Source organism: Myxine glutinosa, chromosome 3, assembly GCF_964187855.1.
Source record: "Myxine glutinosa chromosome 3, kmMyxGlut1.1, whole genome shotgun sequence".
NCBI classification, from domain to species: Eukaryota; Metazoa; Chordata; class Myxini; order Myxiniformes; family Myxinidae; genus Myxine; species Myxine glutinosa.
This window is the reverse complement of record NC_136263.1, coordinates 134,328,497-134,344,735: the sequence shown is the minus strand read 5'-3', so window position 1 is coordinate 134,344,735 and position 16,239 is coordinate 134,328,497. Positions and strand designations below refer to the sequence as shown.

At 45.1% G+C, this 16,239-nt stretch overlaps 1 protein-coding gene across 7 annotated transcripts in view; it reads left to right on the top strand.

Moving 5' to 3' along the window:
- The window catches only part of PAQR4 (progestin and adipoQ receptor family member 4), a 66,286-nt gene that overhangs the window by 41,109 nt on the left and 8,938 nt on the right, over window positions 1–16,239 (top strand). Inside the window, exon 1 of one of the 7 annotated variants that reach the window (XM_078774587.1) lies at window positions 2,008–2,568. The exons of 4 other annotated variants lie outside the window; for them this stretch is intronic. The gene's annotated coding sequence lies outside the window, so the exon portion shown is untranslated. Of the gene's footprint in view, window positions 1–2,007; window positions 2,569–16,239 lie in introns of those variants that run through there. 2 more of the 7 variants (XM_078774586.1, XM_078774588.1) reach the window with 2 other exon arrangements.

Sequence of the window (16,239 nt, the reverse complement as noted above, 5' to 3'; positions counted from 1 at the left end):
AGCGATGGGGTCAGATCGGATGACGTGGCAAGTGATGGGGCAAAAATGAATGATTTGGCAAGTGATGGAGCAAGATTGGAAGATGTGGCAACATTGATTGACTTGGCAAGTGATGGGGCAAGATTGGATGACTTGGCAAGTGATGGGGCAAGATTGGAAGATGTGGCAACATTGATTGACTTGGCAAGCGATGGGGTAAGATCGGATGACGTGGCAAGTGATGGGGCAAAAATGGATGATTTGGCAAGTGATGGAGCAAGATTGGAAGATGTGGCAACATTGATTGACTTGGCAAGTGATGGGGCAAGATTGGATGACTTGGCAAGTGATGGGGCAAGATTGGAAGATGTGGCAACATTGATTGACTTGCCAAGCGATGGGGTAAGATCGGATGACGTGGCAAGTGATGGGGCAAAAATGGATGATTTGGCAAGTGATGGAGCAAGATTGGAAGATGTGGCAACATTGATTGACTTGGCAAGTGATGGGGCAAGATTGGATGACTTGGCAAGTGATGGGGCAAGATTGGAAGATGTGGCAACATTGATTGACTTGGCAAGTGATGGGGCAAGATTGGATGACTTGGCAAGTGATGGGGCAAGCTTGGAAGATGTGGCAACATTGATTGACTTGGCAAGCGATGGGGTAAGATCGGATGACGTGGTAAGTGATGGGGCAAAAATGGATGATTTGGCAAGTGATGGAGCAAGATTGGAAGATGTGGCAACATTGATTGACTTGGCAAGTGATGGGGCAAGATTGGATGACTTGGCAAGTGATGGGGCAAGATTGGATGACTTGGCAAGTGATGGAGCAAGATTGGAAGATGTGGCAACATTGATTGACTTGGCAAGTGATGGGGCAAGATTGGATGACTTAGCAAGTGATGGGGCAAGATTGGAAGATGTGTTAAATGATGGGGCAAGATTGGAAGATGTGTTAAGTGATGGGACAAGATTGGAAGATGTAAGTGATGGGGCAAGATTGGAAGATGTAATTTATGGGGCTAGATTGGAAGATGTGTTAAATGATGGGACAAGATTGGAAGATGTAAGTGATGGGACAAGATTGGAAGATGTGTTAAGTGATGGGACAACATTGGAAGATGTGGCAACATTGATTGACTTGGCAAGTGATGGGGCAAGATTGGATGACTTGGCAATTGATGGGGCAAGATTGGAAGATGTTTTAAATGATGGGGCAAGATTGGAAGATGTAAGTTATGGGGCAAGATTGGAAGATGTAAGTTATGGGGCTAGATTGGAAGATGTGTTAAGTGATGGGACAAGATTGGAAGATGTGTTAAGTGATGGGGCAAGATTGGAAGATGTGTTATGTGATGGGGCAAGATTGGAAGATGTAAGTTATGGGGCTAGATTGGAAGATGTGTTAAGTGATGGGACAAGATTGGAATATGTGGCAACATTGATTGATTTGGCAAGTGATGGGGCAAGATTGGATGACTTGGCAAGTGATGGGGCAATATTGGAAGATGTAAGTGATGGGGCAAGATTGGAAGATGTGTTAAGTTATGGGGCAAGATTGGAAGATGTGGCAAGTGATGGGGCAAAATCGGGAAATGGGGCAAGAGCAGAAGATATGGAACGTGATGAGACAGGAGTGGAAGACGAGACCAGTTATCTTTGTGCAAACATTGATGACTGTATCGTTAAAAGTGATGAAGTTGGTGAAATGAAAGGTGAAGAATTAGAGATTGGGGACGAAGCTGTTGGTGTACAGACCGGATCTGGGATTGGCAGTGCTTTTGGAATGAAATTTGATTTGAGGTTTCGTGGTGGAGCAGGGACTGTTGCAGAAGGAGGTGCAGATGAGGTTGAACGTGCGGCTGGGATTCCTAATGGCGTTGTGATGGAGACATGTCCTGAGAGATGTTCTCTGTCCATTTTCTGGCATCCTGATGTGCTCGCAATGGTTGTGCTTTATGTACTCTGCCTAGCTGCTGTAATCATTTTCTGAATACCGGGACGGGGTTGGGGTGGGGTGGGAGGGTACAGGGTACTTAGGAACTGGGGTTGAAAATTTGGGGAATAGCAAGGGTAATTTAAAGTTTATTTACTGTAAGGTATCTGGCCTGTAATGGACGTTGGATTTGTTAAAAATATCATTATTGTGTAAATTAAGGTTTTACCTGTAATATATAGCGCGCACATTCAATACAAATAGCTTTGTATCATCATTTCTGTCTTGCAGTATTGCAAATTGTTCTGTATCGTTTTGGAGTTGGCACGTCAATTTTGAAGATGGTGACACTCCATTTTGAAGATAATGGTTTATTATGAAGGTTGTCCCTTGTTTGTTGTGTGAGCTGCATTGGAGGCAATGGGGGCCTTTTGGAGGCGGGGTTAAATTTTGGCAAGCCGTTAACTTAAACCAAGGTTAACACGGATAGAGCCAGAGAATGAATTTGAAGTGTGAGAGGTTTGAAGAGCACGTGGGATTCGAGATCTTGGAGTTGCTTGTTGGAAAAGCTGTTTGAGGACTTGAGGATCCGTGCCAAACGGGAGAGCCATGTTCTCTACGACTGCATTTCCCCATTCAGAGCTTCGGGTAAGAATTTGCCGCCTGTGTCATTGTCACCATGATTTATCCAATTATAGGAAATGTATTGTTACAAAAAATGAGAATTTCTGTTTCGTAGATGTTTTGCTCGGATGAATTGACTGTTGTTTGTTATTGGACTTGCTATTTAGCATATACACGATTGTTATTATTACCCAGCACACACAAAGCGAAGAGTGGATTGAAGCAATTGGTTCATGTCCTGCCTTCCGTCCATCTGTCTTGTCAGTTAATGATCGAGCAGCAATTTATTTAAGAGTAAGATAATTTTTTACGGCGTAGCCCCTTGGGCAAATCCATCTAGAACAGTGTTTGTCTGTCTGTATGTATGTCCCCTCGAACGTACACCAATCAGAGCTGAGGATCTGGTCACATGACAGGGTGACGTGATTACGGCGGTACGGCGGCTGACTCTCCACACTCTGGCGTTTTGATTCCAATTTCGTTCAGGCCGAACATATCGTCAAACCTGTCATATATCACAATCGCCATGCTCTACCTTTACGTTTTTTATTCAGTGTGAAACACAAACAAACCGATTGTTAAAATGACCATCAAATATCGAAAGTATAGACGTTACGTCTCTTCCAACAAAATGGTACGTATAGGCCTTATGCTTCATGCCTCACCTTTGGGCCGTTTCGGACAAATTAAGCCCAGGTTTCTTAATACAGTAGTGTATCGTTTCAGTAGTATCGTTTTCGTAATAATATAATAACAATAATAATAATAATATAGTAAATATGACCATAACACTTTAATCCCAATGTCGTGAATGCATAGTTAATGGATTGAAGCGGTGTATGGTTCATGAATCGATGATGAGTGGTGTACGGTACTAACAACCACGGAATTAAGAAATTCGCCTCAATTTTTTGATAGCATGTTATTAACCCAATCCTTATGGGGTATATAGATTACAGTAGATCTTCCCTCAGTTCTGTAAGTAAACCTTACCTCACGGATGTTGGGATTCCTCTAAATTTGTTTGTTTAATGTTATAAATAGCATTAGCGACTGTTTAAAAAGCTAATCATGTGTGTTTGTGGTTTATAATGTTTTACAAGCCCGGCTATGCCGCTGTTAGACTTTCGGTCCTTGTTTTACTCTGTCTACCTGCCTGGCAGTTAAACAAAATTGAAAATTATTCCAAACAGGAAACTTAGGATTTTATATAGGAGACAAACAACAGGCACGAATAACTAATGTAACGTGTTAGATAAGGTGGCACATAAGACACGGTAAAACGGCGGTAAAAACCTGGAATTAATTTATTTATACCCTTTAATCCACGAAACCTTTAATTAAATAATACAGTGCATTCAGAAAGTATTCAGATCCCTTCACTTTTTCACATTTTGTTATGTTGCAGCCTTATGCTGAAATCGTTTAAATTCATTTTTTTCCCTCATCAATCTACACTCAATACCCCATAATGACAATAGGCCTCAAGCTGAGGCCTGAAATAGTGCCAAAAAAATGAGTTTCGTTCCGAACTCGTGGGACTACGATTTCTATGCATTTTTTTATTGTATACAACATGCCTGACCTTGTGTTAAAAGTTTAACTCTGAAATCCTGCCAGTTTCCGTGAACGACCACGTCAAACTAGGTCATGTAGAGTCAAAAAGGAGGATTTTTAGCTCCGGTGCCGACTTTGCGGCGTGGTATCTCCGTCAGTACATATCATTCAGCCTAGGAATTTATGCTAGGCACAGACCTCCCATGGTTCTGTGGCCCTGTCAGTTTTGAAGGCTCTTACTTACGCACGCATCATACAGCGGAAATGTAAAAAATGTACTTTTGTCGTACGTACGTACTGTAAAATTCAATGAATTTCTCCGAAATTAACCCAAAATATTTTCGAAACCATCAGAGATATCCTCTCGAAAATGGGTAAGCTTGGCATATGGAAGGGATACTGCTTATTGACGACGTTTCGTGGTTGTCTTGAAAACAACGGATGAAGGGGGCAACACTAAAAATGCCTCAAGCAGCCATCAATCATCTGGACTGGTCTCCCATCACTACCACCTCTGACATCAACTCATCCTGGGAATTCTTCCAAAGTAAATTGCTCTCTCTCATGCACAGATTTATCCCATCTCGTCTTCAGTTGTCATACCCTTCCTCCCGTCCATGGTACACGGAATCTTGTGGTGAGGCTGTTGCCCAGAAACAACTTGCCTTCGTCTCCTGGAAAGCAAATCCAACGGAAGGAAATCTCATTTCCTTTCACAAAGCCCGAAACAAGTGTGTGTCCACCCTCAGGAGAGCCAGGAAACAATATCTCTCCGTTCTCAAGACCGAACTCTCTTATCTGTCTCCCTCTTCCAAATCCTGGTGGCGTCTGGTCAAATCCGTTTCTGGTGTTTGTTCCCCCTCCATCCCCTCCCTTACCTCAAACGGCTACACAGCTGACTCCGCACGTGAAAAAGCTGAATGCCTCAACTCTGTGTTTGCCTCTAAATCTTGTGTCCCAAACCCATCCCTCTCTGTACCCACCATACCCAGTCGTACCCTGCTGCTCCTGGACTCCGTGTCCTTTCCTCCTGACAAGGTGGAAAAGTTTCTGTCAACCCTCGACTCTGATTCTGCAACTGGACCCGACGGCATCAGCCCACGGGTCCTAAAATCCTGCTCTGCTGCTCTATCTCACCCTCTCTCTGTTCTCTTCACCCTCTCTTTTGCTCAAGGTCAACTGCCATCTGCTTGGAAATCAGCCAACATCACCGCTTTGCACAAAAAAGGTGCAAAAACAGATCCTAGCAACTACAGACCAATCAGCCTTCTCCCAATTATCAGCAAAGTCATGGAATCCATCATTGCTTCTGATATGAAATCTTTCCTCTTCTCCAATGGCTTGATCTCTGATCATCAATTTGGTTTCAGACCAGGTCACTCTACTCTGGACATGCTGCTTCTGCTGTCTCAACAATGGATGGAGGTCCTCAATGCCAAACAGGAAATTAGAGCTGTCTCCCTCGACATATCACGTGCCTTCGACACGGTCTGGCACCCCGCTCTGCTCACCAAACTCTCCTCCTTTGGTATCCATGGAAATCTCCACGCATGGCTGGCGGACTTCCTCTCTAGTCGTCGTCAACGTGTGGCCCTGAATGGGTTTCTCTCATCTCCTCTTCCTGTTCAGGCTGGAGTTCCCCAAGGCAGTGTTCTGGGCCCCGTGCTTTTTCTGGTCTTCATCAATGATCTCTCTGACTCTCTCGAAAATCCTCTCTATCTCTTTGCTGATGACTCCACTCTCTGCCGCTCCATTCCTCTTCCCTCAGATCGGCAGTCTGCTGCCTCCTCACTCTCTGAAGACCTGGACAAAATCACAGACTGGTCAAACAAGTGGAACATGTCTTTCAATCCTGACAAATCTCACACTCTTACTATGTCTCTCCGAAAAGATCGACTGGACAACCCTCCCATCTACTTTCTCAACAATCCTCTCCAAGAAGTTCTGTCGCTCAAGATTTTGGGTCTCACTATCTGCCATGATCTTTCTTGGGAAAACCACATTTCCAAGCTGGCCTCCAAAGCCAGTCGCCGACTGGGCATCCTCCGTCGTGCGAAGTCCTTCCTCGGCACACCTGAGCTCCTCACCACATACAAGGCTTTCATCCGCAGCTCAATGGAATACTGTTCTCCCCTATGGGCCGGTGCTCCTGCCTCACACCTAGCTCGGCTTCACGCTGTTGAAACCAAAGCTTTCAGAATTATTGGAATCTCCCGCGATGAAGCTATCTCTGAGGGCCTTTCACTCACTCACCGCAGGCAGGTAGGTGGTCTTTCTGTCTTCTACCGACTCCTCTCCGGCCTTGCACCCCCAGCTCTCTCTGTGCTCTGTCCCCCAAATATTCCTACAGGTCGCACAAGATCTGCCAGCAACCCTCTGATGGTTAAACTGCCGAAATCTCGGCTCTCCGCTCACCTTCACTCTTTCATTCCTCTTTTCTCCCGCCTCTGGAACAAACTCCCTCACTCCCTTCAATCCCACTCCTCCCTCCAGGTCTTTAAAACAGCTGTTCACCACCATCTCTTATCTTCCCCCATCCAAAACCTTGATCTTTTCTACCCCCGCTAATTCACCCCAGATCCACCTTGTTTGAAATTCCAACTTCTTTCCTGGAAGTCCTGGCAGTGTCCATATGTTTTATACCTCTCCCACTGCCCCCTTCCCACGCCCCCCCCCCCCCAAAGCCCTCGCCCTCTCTCAGATCTCTCGATGTCTCCATGTCTCTCGGTCCCTGCTCTCAAATGTTGTGTTTGTGTCCTTCCCCCTCTCTCCCCATCTTGTCTACCGCTCCCTATGTTATATGTTTTATGTGTCGGTTTGTCTTTCTGTGTGATTAATGTTCGCTCTTTCACGAGCCTCGATATTGTATACAAAAAAAAAAAAAAAAAAAAAAAAAAAAAAAAAATGCATATGTGGACCGCATGATGACCAGGGATAGCATAGTGAATGTAGAGTAGGGAAGCTTGGTATTATGGTCGGCGGTATGAATCCGATGAATACATGATAATCCATTGATACAATAAGTATCAATCCATAGATAATAATAAGGCACACACCTGAAGTAAATCGCATGATAGTTTATTCACCGTCGTGTCAATACGCAAAGATGCAGGCTTCGATGTATGCGAAACTTCTGAATGTCCACGGGCTCAAGTAGCACAAATCTTCTTAAAATTTCGAGGCAATCGGATGAAAATTGAGGATTTTAGAAATTCGACAAAGTTGGTGAACTTTGGCCTATGTTTACCTATTGACCTTTTGATCCCAAAAACAATAAGCTTCTTGCTTATTATCAACTCTACCATTTGGTGAAATTTCGTGAAGATCGGTTGAAAATTGTGACCTGTAGGCGACAAACAGACAGTCAAACAGACAGTCAAACAGACAGTCAAACAGACAGTCAAACAGACAGACAGACAGACAGACAGACAGACAGACAGAAAAACAAACAGACAGACAGACAGAATAACGCACAAGATCAAGCAATATACTTGGAAAATCTCAGGTATAATTAATCAGCAATTATTTAGCTCAGGTACAACAGCAAGGTGATAGTGAGCATTTTATTATTAAAATTAGTATACAGTGCACGTTTTTATGCCTCCTCAGGACGGTTGTCCGTCCGGTTGTCGGTCCGTACCGGACTTTCGTTTCCAGAATAACCGCTTATGTTTTTGGCTTATTGGTATGAACTGTAATAATTGGTATGATAACAAAATTGGTATGAACTGTAATGCAAAGATGAACTGGTTCGATTTTGGGTTGAAAAGGTCAAAGGGACCATGGTCATGTGACCTTTAATTTAAAATCTTGGTTACCACAACTTGTGGACGAGAGAAGGGATTTCAATCAAACTTGACAGTAAATATCGCGGATGCTTCTTCATGGTGGTCGAACCCTTCCCCCTCCTCCCCCCAATGCAATTCGGCGGCAAAATCTTCCCCATTCTGTCCTGCTGCCCGGATTCGTCAGGTCAGCGCTTTATTAGGGTCAGAGTTCCGATTGGTCCCCATGGACCGTCCCTTTCCCTCTTGTCCCTGTTTCTCTCTTGTCCCTGTTTCTCTCTTTCTCCAACTCTGATGTGGCCCTGACTTCGTGAAGGTGGATCACACCATCCTAGATGTGGGGGATCTCTGGGTCGTTTCTGGGAGATCGATCCGCTGTCTTTGTGTCACGGGCTTGTTCGAGAGAACTGTCCGAAGTGATACAACAACAACCAAATTTGACACCACAATGGCCTGCTGTGCAAAGATGGACAGATTAAACACAGGACATGTGCCCTTTGAAAATATTTTTGCAGATCATAACTCGAGTTTGAAACATCTGAGGTTTTACCTCTGTCATGTGACCTTTAATCGAGATCAAACGTAAACAGTGGGTTGACATCGAACACAGGCGGACGCATATCCAATATCACCCACCGATGCAGACATTGTACAACAGAGCTCGTTTCGTCCCACCCTGCACAATAACTTGGGGTATAATTAGCAGTGTCGGTAGATCCTAGACTCGTGGAGGTAGATCCTAGACTCGTGGAGGTAGATCGTAGACTCGTGGAGGTAGATCGTAGACTCGTGGAGGTAGATCGTAGACTCGTGGAGGTGTATCGTAGACTCGTGGAGGTAGATCCTAGACTCGTGGAGGTGTATCATACACTCGTGGAGGTGTATCATAGACTCGTGGAGGTGTATCATAGACTCGTGAAGGTGTATCATAGACTCGTGGAGGTAGATCGTAGACTCGTGGAGGTGTATCGTAGACTCGTGGAGGTAGATCCTAGACTCGTGGAGGTGTATCATACACTCGTGGAGGTGTATCATACACTCGTGGAGGTGTATCATAGACTCGTGGAGGTGTATCATAGACTCGTGGAGGTGTATCATAGACTCGTGGAGGTGTTGGTGAACTCGACGTTGACCAGATGCTGGTGTCTGTTGGCAAGATTGTGACACTCACCGTCCAATTGCAGCCATGTCTGCAGGCATTCACGATATTTACTCCATCTAAGAGGTGTAAACGGCGAAGTTATGTCATTCACAACGTGTTCAAAGTGCATGAAGCACTTTAAACGCGATTTTCCCGAGGCCATGACTAAACATTCAGCGCGACATGGGCGCCACCATTTTGTATGTCATGTGACCCAAGCAAGTGTTCTGATAGGCCTAGATTCAAAATTAGTGCCTTCGATGCAAGACAAAGTAGTGCGACATAAACGCGTGGAAAACTTTCAAACTGGCAGGATCTGTTAGTTAAACTTTTTGTATGTGCTACAACTCGGCACGTACTCAGATTACCAGTGATTATTTTTTAGTCTCTCTGACCTCGGAACGGGATTGAACGATACACGATGTCAGCTTGAGGCCTACAAAGAGAAAACAGGATTTTAGAAAGTTTTGCAGATTTATTAAAAAGAAAAAACTGAAATATCACATTGACATAAGTATTCAGACCCTTTGCTGTGACACTTGAAATTTAGCTCAGGTGCCTCCCATTTCTCTTGATCATCTTTGAAATGTTTCTACACCTTGATTGGAGTCCACCTGTGGTAAATTCAATTGATTGGACATGATTTGGAAAGGCACACACCTATCTATATTAAGGTCTCACAGCTGACAATGCATATCAGAGCAAAAACCAAGCCATGAGGTCGAAGGAACTGCCTGCAGAGCTCAGAGACAGGATTGTGTCGAGGCACAGATCTGGGGAAGCCTATAAAAAAAAATTCTGCTGCGTTGAAGGTTCCCAAGAGCACAGTGGCCTCCATAATTCTTAAATGGAAGAAGTTTGGAACAACCAGGACTCTTCCTAGAGCCGGCCGCCCGGTGAAACTGAACAATCGGGGGAGAAGGGCTTTGGTAAGAGAGGTGACCAAGAACCCGATGGTCACTCTGGCTGAGCTCCAGAGATCCTTTGTGGAGATGGGAGAAACTTCCAGAAGGACAACAATCACTGCAACACTCCACCGATCTGGGCTTTATGGCAGAGTGGCCAGACGGAAGCCTCTCCTCGGCGAAAGACACATGAAAGCCACTTGGAGTTTGCAAAAAAGCACCTAAAGGATTCTCAGACTGTGAGAAACAAGATTCTGTGGTCTGATGAAACCAAGATTGAACTGTTTGGCCTCAATTCTAAGCGTCATGTCTGTCTGGAGGAAACTAAGGACCGCTGGCCAATACCACCTGCCCAATACCATCCCAACGGTGTAGCATGGTGGTGGCAGCATCATGCTGTGGGGGTGTTTTTCAGCAGCAGGGACTGGGGGACTGGTCAGGGTTGAGGGAACAATGAACGGAGCAAAGTACAGAGATATCCTTCATGAAAACCTGAAACAGCGCTCAGGACCTCAGACTGGGCCGAAGATTCACCTTCCAACAGGACAATGATCTTAAGCACACAGCCAAGACAATGCAGGAGTGGCTTAGGGACAACTCTGTGAAGGTCCTTGAGTGGCCCAGTCAGAGCCTTGACTTGAACCCAATCGAACATCTCTGGAGAGACCTGAAAATGGCTGTCCACCGACGGTCCCCATCCAACCTGACAGACCTTGAGAGGATCTGCAGAGAAGAATGGCAGAAAATCCCCAAATCCAGGTGTGCAAAGCTTGTCGTGTCATACCCAAGAAGACTCGAGGCTGTAATCGCTGCCAAAGGTGCTTCAACCAAGTACTGAGTTAAGGGTCTGAATACTTATGTCAGGGGTGGATCTAGGATTTCCAATAATGGGGGGGGGGGGGCGCAACTGAACGCGAGGGCCGAAGGCCCGAAGCCTGTAGCGGGGGGGGGTCTGGGGGTCCTCACCCAGGAAAATCTGAAAATTATACTGCTCAAGATGCGTTTTCCTACAATCTGGGGAGAAATATTCATGCCTCAATTTTAGGCATTTTATCCCCGTATCTTTTGATTTTAGGGATTGATTTTGAAAAACGGGATTCGAAATTAGATGGAAAACATACACAGTCAGACAGAAAAAGTACTTGTGTAAGTGATAAAACAGAAAGATTTATTTAGCAGAAGTGCTCAGTCATGAGGGTTTATGAATGATTATCCAGAGCATCACATTATAGTCAGGTTCACTGTTTTGTCGTTCAAAATTTTTGGAGATTAGCAAAACTATACATTTTTGGAATACTCAGAGCATGAGGAATCCAAAAATTAATGTTGGCATTTTTTTTTTTTTTTTTTTTTTTTTTTTTTTTTTTGTATACAACATCGAGGCTCGTGAAAGAGCTAACATTAATCACACAGAAAGACAAACCGACACATAAAACATATAATAAGGGGAGCGGTAGACAAGATGGGGAGAAAGGGGGAAGGACACAAACACAACATTTGAGAGCAGGGACATCGAGAGATCTGTGGGAGGGAGAGGGCTTTGGGGGGTGGGAGAGGAAGGGGGGGGTGGGAGAGGTATAAAACATATGGACACTGCAAGGACTTCCAGGAAAGAAGTTGGAATTTCAAAAAAAAAGTGTATCTGGGGTGAATTAGCAGGGGTAGAAAAGATCAAGGTTTTGGATTGGGGAAGATAAGAGATGGTGGTGAACAGCTGTTTTAAAGACCTGGAGGGAGGAGTGGAATTGAAGGGAGTGTGGGAGTTTGTTTCAGAGGTGGGAGAAAAGAGCAATGAAAGAGTGAAGGTGAGCAGAGACCCTAGATTTCAGCAGTTTAACCATAAGAGGGTTGCTGGCAGATCTTGTGCGACCTATAGGAATATTTGGGGGACAGGGCACAGATAGTGCTGGGGGAGCAAGGCCGGAGAGGAGTCGGTAGAAGACAGAAAGACCACCCACCTACCTACCTACCTACCTGCCTGCGGTGAGAGTGAAAGGCCCTCGGAGATAGTGTTACGTGCTCCTCCCCAAACCCCGGTCACGGTGTACCTCCGAGCCCCGAGAGGAGTCACGGCAGAAAGATGTGTTATTCTGTATGTCAAAGATCAATGGTGAAACCACACCAATTGTTACCAACAAACAAGTATTGTCTTAAGGTCACACAAGAATAACAGTACAATAACAATATTAATCAATTGTACAACCAATATATAATTCCTATGATGGTACCATCAGTTTCGTACAATATAACGCAAGTATTGCTCATCTGATGATGTGTTTGTTAAAGTGGACATCTCTCTGACCATTCTCAGAGAGCCTCCTCAGCGTCGACGAGTCTGGCATTTCACTCAGGCCAACTGGCACGGTCTTCAAGCAGCCATCAATCATCTGGACTGGTCTCCCATCTCTACCGCCTCTGACATCAACTCATCCTGGGAATTCTTCCAAAGTAAATTGCTCTCTCTCATGCACAGATTTATCGCATCTCGTCTTCAGTTGTCATACCTTCCTCCCGTCCATGGTACACGGAATCTTGTGGTGAGGCTATTGTCCAGAAACAACTTGCTTTCATCTCCTGGAAAGCAAATCCAACGGAAAGGAAATCTCATTTCCTTTCACAAAGCCCGAAACAAGTGTGTGTCCACCCTCAGGAGAGCCAGGAAACAATATCTCTCTGTTCTCAGGACAGAACTCTCTTATCTGTCTCCCTCTTCCAAATCCTGGTGGCGTCTGGTCAAATCTGTTTCTGGTGTTTGTTCCCCCTCCATCCCCTCCCTCACCTCAAATGGGCACACGGCTGATTCCGCACGTGAAAAAGCTGAATGCCTCAACTCTGTGTTTGCCTCTAAATCTTGTGTCCCAAACCCATCCCTCTCTGTACCCACCGTACCCAGTCGTACCCAGCTGCTCCTGGACTCTGTGTCCTTTCCTCCTGACAAGGTGGAAAAGTTTCTGTCAACCCTCGACTCTGATTCTGCAACTGGACCTGACGGCATCAGCCCACGGGTCCTAAAATCCTGTTCTTCCGCTCTTTCACTCCCTCTCTCTGTTCTTTTCACCCTCTCTTTTGCTCAAGGTCATCTGCCATCTGCTTGGAAATCTGCCAACATCACTGCTTTGCACAAAAAAGGTGCAAAAACAGATCCCAGCAACTACAGACCAATCAGCCTTCTCCCAATTATCAGCAAAGTCATGGAATCCATCATTGCTTCAGATATGAAATCTTTCCTCTTCTCCAATGGCTTGATCTCTGATCATCAATTTGGTTTCAGACCTGGTCACTCTACTCTGGACATGCTGCTTCTGCTTTCTCAACAATGGATGGAGGTCCTCAATGCCAAACAGGAAATTAGAGCTGTCTCCCTTGACATATCACGTGCCTTCGATACGGTCTGGCACCCCGCTCTGCTCACCAAACTCTCCTCTTTTGGTATCCATGGAAATCTCCACGCATGGCTGGCGGACTTCCTCTCTAGTCGTAGTCAACGTGTGGCCCTGAATGGGTTTCTCTCATCTCCTCTTCCTGCTCAGGCTGGAGTTCCCCAAGGCAGTGTTCTTGGCCCTGTGCCTTTTCTGGTCTTCATCAATGATCTCTCTGACTCTCTTGAAAATTCTCTCTATTTCTTTGCTGATGACTCCACTCTCTGTCGCTCCATTCTTCATCCCTCAGATCAGCAGTCTGCAGCCTCCTCACTCTCTGCAGACCTGGACAAAATCACAGACTGGGCATACAAGTGGAACATGTCTTTCAATCCTGACAAATCTCACACTCTTACGATTTCTCTCTGAAAAGATCGACTGGACAACCCTCCCATCCACTTTCTGAATAATCCTCTCCAAGAAGTTCTGTCACTCAAGCTTTTGGGTCTCACTATCTGCCATGATCTTTCCTGGGAAAACCACATTTCAAATCTGGCCTCCAAAGCCAGTCGCCGACTGGGCATCCTCTGTCATTGGAAGTCCTTCCTTGGCACACCTGAGCTCCTCACCACATACAAGGCTTTCATCCGCAGCTCAATGGAATACTGCTCTCCCCTCTGGGCTGGTGCACCTGCCTCACACCTAGCTCGTCTTCACGCTGTTGAAACCAAAGCATTCAGAATCATTGGAATCTCCCGTGTTGAGTCAGTGAACTGAAACCAGGTAGGGTTGAGTCAGTGATCCGATCACGTGGGTCCTACACACGTTATTGACGCAAAGATCGCTAGAGGTCTTCTCAGAACAATGACTGTACGTTAGAAAACATAAACGTCATCCACACTGTCCGTGATGGACCTATAGCTCCATACTTAAATTGAGGTGAAAATATGCCTAAAATTCCCAAAAAATTTCACCTTCAATTATTCGGAATAAAATATTGAAAACGGCATGATTGTTATGTTTTTATGTGACCATAATATCACTTCTCCAGAAAATATAGCAATAACATGGGTATATTACACTGTTTTGACGACAACAAACTTGTAATGTGCGAGGTTGTAAAAAAACGGGGGGGGGTGCTTAACTTAATTCTTTGTGTATAGTTTGGTTTGCTCTTTGTTGTTAAAGTGTGTGGCGTCACCATGCCAAGATCAAGAGCTTTCTGAGGCCTTGAGAAAGAAGGTTATCGATGCCTACGAGTCTGGGAAGGGATTTAAAAAGATCTCCAAACAATTTGAAATTAATCATCCGACTGTCCGGAAAATCATCTGCAAGTGGAAAAGATTCCAAACAACTGCCAACTTGTTCAGGCCAGGCCGCCCCAGCAAATTCAGCCCGAGAGCAGACCACAAGATGCTGAAAGAAGTCTCCAACAACCCCAGAATGTCATCACGGAACCTCCAGGTAGCTCTTGCCACTGTTGATGACAAAGTGCACGAGTCTACCATTAGAAAGAGGCTGCACAAATTTGATCTACATGGGATGTGTGCCAGGAGGAAACCTTTGCTGTCCAGAAAGAACATCAGGGCAAGACTAAAGTTTGCCAATGAACACCGAGGCAAAGACCAGCACTTCTGGAACAATGTGCTCTGGACAGATGAGTCAAAGGTAGAGCTATGTGGCCACAGTACCAGAAGACATGTTTGGTGAAAAACAAAGTCAGCATTTGAACACAAGAACCTGATACCAACTGTAAAGCATGGTGGTGGAAATATTATGGTTTGGGGCAGCTTTGCTATATCAGGGCCTGGGCAGCTCACCATCATATAATTCACTATGAATTCTTCATTGTACCAGAGGGTGCTTGAGGATAATGTGAGACCATCTGTCAGAAAGTTGAAGCTCAACCGAAGGTAGACCTTGCAACATGACAATGACCCTAAACATACCAGTAAATCCACCAAGGAATGGCTGAAAAGAAAGAAATGGAGGGTTCTGGAATGGCCAAGTTAAAGCCCGGATCTAAGTCCCATCGAGATGTTGTGGGGTGATTTGAAACGAGCTGTGCATGCAAGAAACCCCTCAAACATCGCACAGCTGAATGAATTCTGCATGGAGGAGTGGGAAAACATTTCTCCCAGTCGATGTCAGAGACTGGTAGACAGTTATAAGAAACGCCTACTTGAGGTTGTTTCTGCCAAGGAGGCAATACCACCTATTAGAGCCAAGGGTGTACTTACTTTTTCCACATGCGAAATTTGCATTTATGTTTATTTAAATTACTAGGGCATGCCCGTACTATATATAAGCTAGGACGTGCCCGTACGTGGGTGCCCGTTCCTTGCCAAAAAAAAAAAAAAAAAAAAATTTGTGTAGGGGTGTGTGTGTGTAAACATCCTAGGGCGTGCCCGTACGTGGGTGCAAAAAAACATGCGTGCAAACAACAACAACAAAAAAAAACTTTGAAACCACGTGGCAGTAACGACCACAGAACCCCCCCCCCCCCCCCCCTCTATTTACATGAATGGTTTGGTCCATTCGCAACGACCACAGAACCCCCCCCTCTATTTACATGCAATGGTTTGGTCCATTCGCAACGCCAAAGCGAACGGCGAACGGCTAAATCGCCATAGCTCAGTAAGTACTTGTCCGATTAATTTCAAACCTTGAAAAGGCACATCCTCGGGTCCCCAGCAATATACCTGGCAAGTTTCAAGTATATCGGACCCGTGGTTGTCGAGAAACAGCGGTCACAGACAAACACACACACAGACACACACACACACACACACACACACACACACACACACACACACACACACACACACACACACACACACACACACACACACACACACACACACACACACAGAGATTGCTGGAATTATAGATAGATACAATGGACTACAAAATGTAAATGTTTCATGATATTTGTTGTATTATATCAC